This window comes from Monopterus albus, unplaced genomic scaffold (genome assembly GCF_001952655.1).
Source record: "Monopterus albus unplaced genomic scaffold, M_albus_1.0 scaffold307.1, whole genome shotgun sequence".
In the NCBI taxonomy this organism is placed as follows: domain Eukaryota; kingdom Metazoa; phylum Chordata; class Actinopteri; order Synbranchiformes; family Synbranchidae; genus Monopterus; species Monopterus albus.
In genome coordinates this window covers 128,411-139,405 of record NW_018128187.1, presented here as the reverse complement: position 1 = coordinate 139,405, position 10,995 = coordinate 128,411, and the positions used below count along the sequence as shown (strand labels likewise).

General features: G+C 40.5%; 1 long non-coding RNA gene across 1 annotated transcript in view; it reads left to right on the top strand.

The window, feature by feature from the left end:
* The first annotated feature begins 358 nt into the window (after positions 1-358).
* LOC109973829 (uncharacterized) overlaps positions 359-10,995 on the top strand; it is an 84,540-nt gene continuing 73,903 nt past the window's right edge. The window contains exon 1 of the long non-coding RNA XR_002276882.1: positions 359-717. This is a non-coding gene — a long non-coding RNA (uncharacterized LOC109973829). The remainder of the gene's footprint in view (positions 718-10,995) is intronic.

Sequence of the window (10,995 nt, the reverse complement as noted above, 5' to 3'; positions counted from 1 at the left end):
GGGAGGAGGCCCCAGGGAAGACCCAGGACACGCTGGAGGGACTATGTCTCTCGGCTGGGCCGGGAACACCTCTGCATTCCCCCGGAGGAGCTGGAGGAAGTGTCTGGAGAGAGGGAAGTCTGGGCATCTTTGCTTAGACTGCTGCCCCCGCGACCCGGTCCCGGATAAGCGGAAGAAAATGGATGGATGGATGGATGGATTTAATTGAGCTATAGTTTAGGTATGTTGTATTACTGAAAACATAACCAGTCAAAATACTCAGGTGAAGTACAGGATGGCTGTTGGGATGTATGAAATGTTCTGATTGACTGCAGGATTTATAGATTTAAGTGATTATTTGGCCAGGAATGATTCCATTCTCCACTATTATGAATGGGTGGAGTCTAAGACAAACAGGACAGAGCAGGAAGGGAAGAGTTAGAGCATGAGCTAAGAAAGTTGGCCTTGGAGGGATTGACACTGAAAAGTGTTGTGGAAGTTGGAGGGAAGGGGAGAGGCTTAAGGTGTTTATCTAAATACTTAAAAGATAAGATAAGAGGATGTAAATGTAGTAGTATAATTAGTCACACTGGAAGATGGCAGCAATGCAACAATTTGGATGCCAGCTGCCATTTAGAAACTATAGAAGAAGACAGTCAGCAAATTAGCTGACAGTGCAACATGGTCCAGTGAGTGGCTCTGGAGTAGAAGAAAGGTGTGGGAACTGGGAAAAGACAGGTAAGTGGACGGAACAAACTGTAAACTGCAACATATGTGCAGATTGTGCCTGCTAAGATGAAGTAAACTTGCATAGGAGGACGGGCTTACCAAAAATGTTTGATACATGCGGCAGGGTTGAGGCCTACTTCCTGGTGTTAGCATGAGCTGGCTAACATGAGGGCCAAGTAGAAAGTTGACTGGTTTGATGGAGTGAATACCAACACAGGGTGGATTCTGATGCAGCACAAAAGGAAGCAGAGGTTTGACTGGATATTTGGTCATTGTGTGGTGAGTTATTTGAAACGTTTGGTGGCTAGAACAGCATTTGAAATGTTTGCTAGTGTTAGTGCTTTATGGCTTGTAATGGTTGGCGGGTTATTTGCAGTGTTTGTTAGTTTGCCCTGGCTTAATACATTTTTGTTGACAGTCAGCCTGAATTATTAGGAGCGTAGATACTGATGGACAATTGTGTAGGGTGTGTGAGTGCAGGTAAAGAGGAGGGTGGCTTTGGGACACTAGAACACACTGTTGAGCCTTCTCAGTGTCGTGGGCCCGACTCAATGAAATACCATTTAGTGAGCCCACCTGATGACCCTGTAGACTTGTCTTTGCTCCAACACCTACACAGAACTTGTACTGGTGTTGATGATAATATAGTTATTGACCCAATGGGGTTGTTAGTGGTGTATTCGTCTTTTGTTTGGCAACCTTGTCAGTGGTTGGACAACTGAGGGGACCCTGCTCTCAGAGGTAACTGCCATTACAAGCCAGGTGGGTCAACCACTGCTTAACCTGAGCAAATACATAAAGTAAGCATAAATTTTATTGCCAAGTATTAGCAAAAAATACAAGGAATTTGACTCCAGCCCAATGGCCCCGATGTGCAAAGCAATAAAAACTAAATAAATACAAAATATATACAAGTTAAAAGAGCAAACATAGACTAGCTGTTCAATAGTGTAATAGCCCGGGGGAAGAAACTGTCTCTGTGTCGGGTTGTCTTGGTGCACAGTGACCTGTAACGCCGTCCAGATGGGAGGGGTTCAAAGAGTTTGTGTCCAGGATGTAAGTGGTCTGCAGAAATCCTCTCTGCCCTACTTGTGACCCATAAGGTGTACAGGTTCTCCATGGAGGGCAGGCTGGCACAGATGATTGTCTCCACAGTTCGAACCGTCCCCTAGAGTCTGTTCCTGCCCTGTTTGATTGCCAAGCCAAACCGGACAGAGATGGAACTACAGAGAACAGACTCGATGATTCCCCTATAGAACTGAATCAGCAGCTCCTGAGGGAGGTTGAATTTCCTGAGTTGACGCACGAAGTACATCCTCTGCTGCGCCTTTTTAAAAATGGCACTGATGTTGGTTGTGCACTTCAAGTCCTGAGAGATATAACACAGATACTGTGTGTCAAGCCACATATCTGCTCTTTGCTAAGGTGAGGACAGGATTCAGGGATGCTCTGCGTTAAGGGTAGGTTAGGTCTGAAAAATGATGTCGCTCATTGTGGGGCTCTGAAGGTTTAAGATGACATGGCCTTGCACTCTGGGGCCAAATAATGGGTGAACATCATTAACTTGTATACTGAGCTTCCAGATGAATGCTGTTCTGTTCCTTGGCACATTTAATTGTGTATTATCGACTGAGGTCATTTGAAGTTTTGCAACAACTGATCACTCTTGTGTTTCTGTTGAAGAACGATTAGGTAAGGTGTTCATCTCAAACTTTGATATTATTGTTATGTGACCCCGGTGTGGTGTGCCTGTTAGCTACAAAGAACACCGTAAATGTGTTTGTTAGTCAAATAAAGCCAAGCCTTTTCATAATATGGACGACAAAATTCCTTCATGGCCTCTGCTTCTCTAGCTTCACCCATCTGTCTCACCTCACTGTCGCTTCTGGCATTTTCCACGCCTAAGCCTTCACCTCCTCACAATTACCTATCATTGTGTTGTCATTGCCTCCACCATGCCATTATATACAAATGGAGGAGACGGCATGACAGTTTGTCAGGCTGGAGAAGATAAGATGGCCATTTAGGAGGTGTGTGCTCTGCTATCTTCTGTCTAGATTTAATTATACTGTTAGCGCTTCCCGCAGGAAAGGCTTTGAAGTCACTATGTCAGGAGAGCAGAGACTAAATGTGATCCTTTATACCAGCAAGTGTAGTGTTGGAGCTTTAGGAAGGAATTTCCTGCACTGCAGTTTTGATCTTGCGTGCAATTATTTCACTATTGTGCAGGATTAGAAGCGTCCCATCATTTATACCTTGATTTTAATGTGAGTCTGTCAAAGAACAAGAGCAGCTCTGGCAGCTGAAGGGGAGCACCGCTGCAGAGCCTCAATTCAGCATTCCCAGCAGGACAGTACAGTCTGTAAAACATGCACTGCAGTCATAGCTGGAGGCAAAAGAGGAGTGACCTTTGTAAAAATGTGACAATACAATGTAGACATCGTGGTGGGAGGTGTCATGTAATGAGCAGGGAGGTTATCCTTCAACTCAGGGACATGGGTTCTGGTAGGCAGCTGGCCTTGCTGAAGAGTCCTTGAGTCTGAATCTTGACTGAAAAGAGAATTTCCTAGCACGGATCAATATTCATTACTAGGTAAGGCTGGACATCCTTTTCAATCAAGAGGACACATGGAAGGTATGATTACACCTACAAGGAGATGCTGTGTACACACATAATATTTTTCTGTGTAAAACTACAACCGGCATCTGAATTGCTAGGGCTTTCAGGCAAATGGATTTAAATTCTCAACCTGAGTTGCCCTCCCCTTTTAACTGCCAAGATGCACTTTGTGTACTTTGGCTTTTTATCAGTGTCCTGTTGTTGCCCTTTCCCTCTTTCCTCCTCTTTTCTTGTATCTATTGTTTCATTAGACCTGATCTGTTATTGCATTTGCTCTTTTGGGCTTTTTTTTTCTACCAGCTGCTTGCCAGGTGGCGAGTCTGTGAAAGCTGTCTGATTTATAGCAGCCTAGAGAGCCACACTGGACAGGAGTCTTCCACTGGGTTTTCAGTTAATGTGTGTGTGAAAGAGAGAGTGTCAAGGTGTGCTGGCATTTGTTATTTAAAAGAAAAGGCTTTTATTTATAATAAAAACAGACATGTTTATGTGTCTATTGCCATCAGATAGTCTCCACTGTTTTTCTTAGCACGGCCACAAAGATTTAAACCAATTAGTTTTCTCATTCTGTTCCTTGCTACATTATTCCGCATTTTGTGTTTGCATGTGATTACATGTGATAGGGGCAGCCACTTTAAAAAAAAATCTAATTTGAGCAAATTAAACTTGCATATAATTAACTTGAATGCAGCCTTAATTCTAAGATGTGTTGTCGAAAAACCCCTCATTCTGCTCATTTGCAGTGAGTATGCTTCCTCACTGGGTGACAAGCTCTTGTGACATGCTTACATTACAGGAAACTGCATGCTACAGAACTATATCGTACCATTATCCCCAATATTTTTTCCATGTGTGGTGTCAAATCCCAAATACTTTCTCCCAATTTATTTTCTCACAGTTTGGTGTAATGGTTATCCATTAGCAAAGAGAAGAACCATAACCTACTTTGAAGAGTTGGAAACAGGACATTCGTTGAGTCAGATGATTCACCAGGTTGGGAGCAGCGCCGCTGTGCTGTGTTGTATTAGCTTTATATACAGACATTTTCACTTGTGAGACTTAAAGCGGCTTGCTGGAAAACCGTTTAGAGGTTGGTGTGTATTCAACACACTTTTTTTTTTTTTTTTTTTTTTTATAAACCTCTAGTGGCTAACATGATTATTCCAGTAAGAAACGATGCAGTAGCAGTGTTTTGTTACTAAATAAGGCTATACACAAAGTTAGCTCTACTGGTACAGAACAATGATGTGTCTGTGGTCAACAACAATTAATAAACTGTGTCGATACAGCCGGTATTATTGATTGGACACACAGGCTCATAAAACCGCACTCTGCATTCCTGTTTCAATTTTTTCTGTTGAGAATTATAAGCATATCCTCATGACACATCTTCAGTAATGAGTATGCTGTTCTCTAAACTGTCACCTATTCCCAAGTTGAAACTGTAAATGCATGTCAAACACAGAGCCTTAGCAATTTTCATTAAAAAAAAAAGCCTTAAACATACAGTAACTGTGTGAGATGACATAAAAACCAATGTTTATTTCTGCAGGTCCACTGTAAAACTATCCAGAGTCTTTATAAAGATCCAGAGCTCAGATTGCTGGAGCTAACGTGTAATTGCGCACTCTGAGCTAAAAGCCAGGTTCCCTTCTTGAGATAAAGAAGATCTTCTGTTCATTACTTTCATAGTTTGTGCAGTTGTAGGCACAAAACCAATTTTACATGTTGATCCCTTCACGAGCCTTCAGTCATCTGGGATCATCTTGCCTGCATGTACATCTCCCTGATGACGCTGCTCGGAAACCCTGCCTATAACATTATTACAGTGAACATTAGCATTCACTTGGAGTCATGTTTCTTCCCACCTGAATGAAAGGCCAATATTTACTCTCCTTTTAGCTCTGTTTCCATCTCAGTCAACTCCTGAGGGGAAAAATGCATCTCTTTATCCACTAAATTCTTCACTGTGTTCACCAGCTATTAGCCAACTCTGTCTGCTGTTTGGTGCTGCATGAAACAGCTGTGTCTGGAAACTGTGCTATGAGAAGCAAAACTGTAATGTTACAGGCTAGACAACCAAAGCAATGAGCCAAAAGATGCCAAATCGCTCCACAGAGCTTAGTGCAACTTGTTATGTGATAACTTTGTGGGTTTATCTCAGCGAGCGACGCCTTTCCACCCCTGTAATATAGAAGTATTGCTCACATTTTTTTCCCACATTTGAACAACTGTTTGAATTTTGTTGTGGATATCTCTATAACTCAGAAGTCCTCCTCCTGAATCTATTTATTTTCAGAATAAACTATAGAGAAAAGGAAGTAAAACAGAGAGAAGTTCTGTAGTGGTGATGAATAGGTACTGTCTCTCTGTCAGACTAATATTGCTCCCAGCATCTCCAGTCCCACACACAAGGCTTTGCATTAATCATTTGTGTCCATCTGCAGTTTACTTATCACCGCAATGTATGCGTCATTGTTTGTCTGTATTTTATGTCTATTTAAGCAAGTAATTGTGTGTGAAATGTATATTAATGCAGGACTGTGTGCTCGCCGTACTTCTTGGTGTCTTGCTAACATGTATTAACATTCACTAACTTTCTTGCCTTTCATGCTGGAGATTTTCAGGAGCTGGAGATTTGCAGCTTTTAACCACAGCGCCTTCATCTTCTCCTCCAACATTTCTGTCCAAATATTTTCTCTTTGCCTTGCCTTATCTTTTACTTTACCTTGCATCATTTTTGGGTTTTGTAGAAACTTAAGCCCATCTGTAGTCTAACTGGGATACAAGGGAACAAGTCAGGTCTCTTTCTTTTTCTATTTCACATTTTCTTACAGTGATATAAAGGTACTGAAATGTGCTTGGTTGCTAAGGTAACCAGTCTTCCCATCATTCAAGGATCTATCATAACTGTGTTCAAGTCCGTTTCACTGTGTAAATGGAAATAGTCATTATTAAATTAAAAGATTACAATGAAACAAATAATTTTCTCACCAGCTACAAGTGGTGACCAAACTTCTAGCCCTGCCTTTTTTGCATGGATGAGGGAACGCCACTTTGTGGTGTGACCAGTGCTTGATACAAAGCATTTGTCATGTGCTTCATCCCAGTTCAGTAATGGCATTGCTTTAAGAACACGACTGGGTTCTTCAGACTTTTGTAGGCCAGTCTAACCACAGTTCCCACATGTGTGAATTAATTACTTCTGACAGATTTGGTTCAGCTTTTCTCACAGTTGCTTTGTGGTATAAAAGTAGTAAAACATAAGTATCATCTGTGAAGTCACAAATTAAATGGTCTGGTTGGATTTGTAGCATTACATACATTTTAGTAATGTCTAAATTTTATAAGACTTTAGTAAAGGTCTGCAGAGTCTATCCTGTTCACCTTACAAGAGGACAGAATAGGCAGACACACACACTTGGGGAAAGTTTGGCAGTGGTTAGGAGTTAATTAACCTGTTAATTGCCCCCCAGTGACAGGTTGATGTTTTTGTTTTTATCTTTCTTTCCTCCTTTCGTCCTTTTTTTTTTCCTTTAAGATCCTGCTGTGGTAAAAATCAGACCCAATCAGTCATTCGCAGAAGCAATTAACTGCAATTGGCCGAGGCTGGATGGAAATTGTGCTCCATCTGTGTGTGTGTGTGTGTGTGTGTGTGTGTGTGTTTAGTGACTTACTGGTTTGTACAACATTCACTGAGGAAACGCTCTGCATGAATTCAGGTTTCTGTTGCTAAAGAGTGGTTCTCTAGTGACGAAGGCTAAGTGCTTTGTGGATTGTTATTGGAACTTTAATAGAATTTAGTTTATTAAAAAGTTAATTCAATATTTAAGCTGAGTTATTTTCAGAACTTTTGTTAGAGTAAAAATATGTCATAGTTAAAATTTATTTTCCCCAGGATATAAAAAAAAATCAAAAAAACAAAAATATTAATGATTAGAAGTCAGATTTATATGAACAGTTCCTCGGGAAAGCCTTATCAGTTGTACACCTGTCAACTTCTGGTTGCAAAACAAATGAATGGTTCTTAACGTATTGAGTCCTGTGGACCTTAATGGGATGAAAAAATAGAAAATATTAACAAAAGAAACTTATATTATTTGTATACATTTTTATGACATCTAATTTCAGTTTACTTTGAATGGATATAGTGTCTTAATTGTATTTAAAGGCCAGCTGGGTCTTTCTAAATGAAACTGAAAATGAGTGGGAGTGTGGAATATGAACATGAGCTGACTGCAGTGACCTGCTGTGTTCATGTTGTCACACCTGGTTTGTTCTGCATGGCTCTTTGTTGCCAACTGGCCTGTGCACGGAGATGACCGCAGGTTGTAGATAATGAAAGAGGATACGTTTTTATGAGATATACTCAGAATGTGTTACAGAAAAAAGATTTGGAAGATGTATTGTTACTATTTATATACAGTAGTTGAAGAGCACTTCTGGGTATGAGTATTTTTTTTTTTTTTTTTTTTGTGCCGAATCATGATTTTGCACAGGATGACACAGTGCATGTGCATATGAGTGTATATGTGATTTACTCATCTACTTTGTTCTATCCTGCTTTTATGTGCATGCATGTGTGGTTATGTGTGTCCTTTGACCTTCACTGGGAGCACAGAGCTGCTCTATTGTGGTGCCTCACATTTCTCATTAATATTTTACTCCTCTCCTCTTTCTTACTCTCCCGCTCACGTTCTTGGGCATCAGAATAAGGTTTTATCTATGCTCCACCACACACCATTGAAGGGCTGCCTGGCTTGCTGACTGCAGTCCCGTTGGGATGATTCGAGTTGCGTCTGGTGCTGTAAAGAAACTGCCACTGCCAGATGGTCGCAAACAATCCTTTTGCTATTTGTTTTTAACATAATTTACCCACCCTAGTTTGACAGCGTCCAACACATGCTTGCACAATTTCCAGCTAGTCACAAAGAAGTTGTCCCAGGACACATGGCATAGGGTTATTTAGCAAAGTAGTTGTGGCCAAGGGTGAGTCAGTCAGTGATAGCAGTTGAATACAATTTTATCAATTTCCCCCATCCGGGATGTCAAATAATACCCCCACCCCCTGCTGAGTCAATTCTAGCTGCCCAATCAACACTAATGATGCCACACACACAGTAAGAAATGGAGGGAAGGGTAAAAGGGCAGAGACCTCATGTAGTGCAACGTAATAATAGCGTACCTCTGATGTTGATGAACTGGGTCACACGCTATAAATGAAGCTCCAAGCATGTAACCTTTGAATGGCCATATCGGCACGTGGCACTCCTTCAGTTTGGGCCCATTTTAGCTTTCACGTCAAGGGCAAGCCCAAGCTGTGAGCGAATTATCAAACCTGGTGCAATCCTTTAGTTTACAGGTATGCCCCTAAAAATGTTTGGAAGGTTAATGAAAACTATGTAATTTGGTAAACATTATAGGTAGAACAGAGACAGTGGTGCTGTGATACAGCAACAGTTAGTTAATTTCAATTAAGTGTTCATGTGACCTTGATTTGTTTTATTCTGATCACAGGTGGTCAGAAAAAGTTTTTTTGTTCATAGAAAAGCATGATTCTGGTGGTCAGAAAAAGTACAAAAATGAGCTTTTTTTGTTCATAGAAAAGCATGATTCAACATGTACTGTTTATGATGAGTTCTAATGACAAATATCTGTGTATCTGGGTTCATTCCTTTAAAGCTACAGTATGCAACTTAAGGTAGCACGAGCATGAAACTCCAAATCAACCCACTCTGCTCCGCCCAGCGCTCCCTCTCCCTGCTGTACTACGCTCCGCCATTTCCCTAAAATTTGTATCAAGGAATTACAATTGTTACAAGGAATTACAGGAATCTGTAAACTAAAGTATTCCCAGACAATGTCTAGGGATGCAGTTGAACACGTCCCCTCTGCTCATGCAATGTGATCAGCTGCTGCCAGATGGCTAACATGTATCTGCTGCATACTTTTAAAAACATTTTCAGATTTGTTACTGAGCCTTCGTGGACTAAGGACATACACACAAAGACCATGAGATGGCAAGGCCACATAAGGTCTTTAGAAGATAGGCCTTGTTCTGTTATGGCTTTTATACTTTTTTAATATATTAAAATAATATCACTTTATGGTTTTTAATTATCTTTTTGTGTATATTTTTACAATATTATATGGCTAAATATGCAATATACATATATCTAGTCATACTTTTATGTTTCATATAGTTAGAAGTTTTATGTTCCACTTGTGTCAGCAATTAAAAAAAAACTTTGTGCCTCATCCCTATTTCAATGAAGAGTGGAAAGTTCAATGAGGAAAAACTCCCGTTAAGTCTGCACCTCCAGCAGACTATCTACAAGTCTGCAGAAAGCCCCCTTGTGGAGTTAATGAACTGTGGATTTGGACAGCCCCAGGCATTAATGGGAATGCACCTGTTAAGTCTGTGAGTCCCTAAAAGAGACCAGACATTGCCATTCAGTCATACTCGCCTCTCTGATGTAAATGAAACAGTTTTTGAGGAGACTGAGTCGTATCTTTCATGTCGCCCTCTTGCAGCACCTTTCAGTCTGTGACGGTGGGGGGGGGGGGGGTTTACCCTGAAAAAATACAGACAGTGCAAAGTGTCTGAAACTTAACATAATATACAGTACATTAAAAAGCACATCACCCAGGGATTATTCACTCATCTTTAATCTTTTAAATTTAGACTTGCTTCTTCATTATGACTGCTGACACGTTACAGAACCATTTGTTGAAATTAGATAATTGAATCATGATCCCGGATTCCAAAAAAACAACAACAAAAAAAAAAATCAATGTTTCAGTTTATTGAATTGATTAAATCCAATTAATCAACTCACTAAACCCGAAGGTTTGGCCCTGAACCTCATAACGTTTGCCACTAAAACCTTCAAAATAAATTGGATGCCTAAAAAGATGAAAAATGGAACAGTTATTAGACTGGCTGCTATATACTGAGGTTGGTCATCAGATACAGACTTTAGAGGAAACACCTGCTGTTTATATGTTTTATTTTGTATTATTATTATTATTTATTATTAAGTATTTCTGGTGATATTGGCTTTATCAACTGCTGTCAGTTTTAATAAAATAAACTCCTATTTTGAGTCCATTGGGGAAAAAGTGACGAGTGCTCATGCTAGCTAAGGCCCAAGGGAGCAAAAGCTTGCTTGCTAATTGACTGTTTTGAAAATTTGGCTGTACTCCAGCCATGTCTGTGTGTGTCTGTGTATTTTTCCTTTATGTATATTACAATAAAGGTGTGATTATGGAGGGCATTAGCCCTTCTGCCTGCCTTTATTAGGCCACACATGAAGGGCTTTATTTCATCAGAGCTGACATCCTTCCTAGGAGTCATTTCTTTTTGCAATTTTCTGCTCGGTTTCATGTTCCATTACCAGCAGATTATGCTTTTTCTCCGTCTTGCGCATACGCTCGTTTATGGACGTGCTCGCACACAAACATGCATGCAGCTGCACACATACATCATCAATGCTCATGATCCCGTGCACCACTGTTATTGGACTGCTGGTTGCTGAATGGTGAATGAGAGAAGTTGCCTAGAGGACAGGACAATAGTTAAAGCAGCATATTGCTTTCTTTACAGTGAAAGTAAAATCAATTCCAAAACCCATTACCTGTGTGGCTGATTTAAAGGTGCACTGTGAAAA